Source organism: Solanum pennellii, chromosome 11 (assembly GCF_001406875.1).
Source record: "Solanum pennellii chromosome 11, SPENNV200".
Taxonomy (NCBI): Eukaryota; Viridiplantae; Streptophyta; class Magnoliopsida; order Solanales; family Solanaceae; genus Solanum; species Solanum pennellii.
The window spans coordinates 58,686,740-58,689,532 of record NC_028647.1 but is presented as its reverse complement, the minus strand read 5'-3'; positions in this window follow the sequence as shown (position 1 = coordinate 58,689,532).

Here is a 2,793-nt window from a genome sequence, read left to right as displayed (position 1 = left end):
TATATATATATATATATATGATTTATCAACATATGAAGGTGAACTTTTGAAAATTTCATAGAAGTGATAACATTTATGAAGCTTGTTTTTCTAATTGTAATTTTTATCATGGAAGTTATTTTTTATTTTTAAGAAACTTATCTTAAGAAAAATAGGTTGACCAATTAAACATAAACTTTTTGACTTCAATGGATCAGAAATACTTTTTACGATGTGGTAACTGATATGAACTCCTTTTTGTTGTATCGAAATAAGGGTCTGAATTAAATAATTACATAACCAATCAATCATATCGTTATAATTCCCCGTTAACAACAACAAATAAAAGTACTGAATTAGATTCAACAAATAATTCAAAAAGTAAGAGAATATATATTCAACTATACTAGATTAGTGAAATCATATTCAACAAAAGAAGGACTCTTCCAAAAGATCAAGTGGTTGATATACTATGCTAAAGGAGGAACCCAAGGCTCTTAAGCGATTCCCTAGATCACCTCCATTCTCTAAAAAATTAGTGAAATAATAAGAGGGTTAATTTAGAAGGTTTTATGAGATATTGAAATAATTGGTTGTGAATATTTTACTTGTGAGATTTTGGAGTGAATGTTGGGATATGCAAAATTTATGGACCTCAATTCATAGAAGAAGTTTGTTGAAGTTGAGACCTTCAAGATCATGAATCAAACAATAACACTTGCTGTAAAAAATATTGATCATTACTTTTCGAAAACAAAAGTATTTTTTTTTTTATTTTGTGGTTTTCAGCTAAAGATACGTAGAATGTATCAAAATGTCTTTTAACTTTTTGGTTTTAAGGGCCCGTTTGACCATATAATATGTAATCGAAATCATATAAGATGGGATTGAATTTTTGTTTGGACATGCAATTCTAATTTTTAAATTGTATTTTTTGCTCATAAATGTAAAAACTTCATAAGTTGTAAAATTTATCAAAATTGCTTCAATTCTTTATACAATCTTACCAAATAGACAAAAAATTTAGGGAAAAGGGTCTGATATACCCCTCAACTTTGTCATTTGGAGCTGATATACCCCTCGTTATAAAAGTGGCTCATATATGCCCTTACCGTTATACAAACGGCTCACATATATCCCTGCCGTTACAAAATGACTCACATATACCCTTCATTTAACGGAAGTTAAAAAATTAGTTTTAAATTTATATTTATTACTTCTAATTTTTTTAAAAAAATTATTTAGGGGTATATATGATTCTTCTATCAAAGTTCAAGGTATATTTTAATTTTTTTCATACATAAATTATTTTTTGACTTCTTTTATTATAATTATTTGAATATCTTATTCTTATTTTGTTTTTTTCTTCCATTCCTTAGTTTAAAGAATATAAAATTAAAATATTTTTTTTGTGTGTATTGTAATTTAATTTCGTATTCGAAGAAAAAATTTGGTCATCTACAATAAGTTTTACAAGAATATTAGTGAAACATAAATAAATTTGATTATCAAAATAACAATTATAAATTAGTCATTAAAATAAAAAAAAAAGTCAAAAAAATATGTTTGACGAGGATTAAATTTACTCATATGAGATTATATTTTTTAGAAAAAAATAATAAAAATTTAGATTAAAATTATTATTTTTTTCATTTCCGTTAGAGGAAAAGGGTATATGTGAGCCATTTGTTTACAAGTAGGGGTATATATGAGCCACTTTCATAACAAGGGGTATATCAGCTCTAAATGACAAAGTTGAGGGGTATATCAGACCCTTTTCCCAAAAATTTATAACAAAAATATAATACACTATCACAAAATTACTCTAATAAAATATAATATTTATCGATCAAACTTTAATTCAATAAAAAAAAGTAAAATTGAATATGAATGGTAGGGTACTACTCTTGTTGAAGTAATAAAAAATTGGGTTGAGGAGAGTAATGATTATCCAATATAAATGACTTAAAAGGTAGGTAATAGTAATAATATGAACTATAAAATTTATGTGTGGAATAAATGGTTGTGGTTGTTAGATATACAATGATGATATATATTTTTTATATAAAATATAAATTTGTGAATTAATTTTTGTATTTGAAAACTATATAATCATGATATAAAATTTTTAAATCAAGCCTTTTTGGAGAACTTAAAATTTTATCTCATGATTTCGCATGTCATGAGACGAAATCGTATGTCCAATATTCTAATTTATTTCAAGATTTAAAATCACCAGATGGAACTACATGTCCAAACATATCTATTTAAATATGTCATGTGGAGAGTTATAAATAAAAAATTATAAAAAATGAAAAAAAAAACATTTTTTAAACTGACTAAAAAAAGTAAAAAAAAATTAAAGAGATTATAATAATAATAATAATAAAACTATTTAACATCTAGCCTATGTCATATTATCATAGTAAAAGGATGTAATAAGAATGGATGTTGGACATATTTTTTTATGATGTGAATAGAAAAACATGGTCAATTCCCATGGACTAATAAAAACCACATTCAATTGTGCCTCGAACTTCTAATTAATCAATTCCTAAAGTTTGGAACATTAAAGAAAGTGATACTTGGATCCAACTTTATAATTAAAATATTATATTTTTTAGACAAGTTAATAGTTTGTTCCTGGGACTCAGAGAGATGAACAAGAGATATGTCTGGAAATAATGGGACAAACTTAGACAAGAAATTAATTAAATTAAGAAATAAAACAAAGAGAAGACACATTCTTTGTAAATGATAACTTCACACTGCCACCTCGTGTACTCTAGGGAATGGTAAAGGATGTCTCATAGC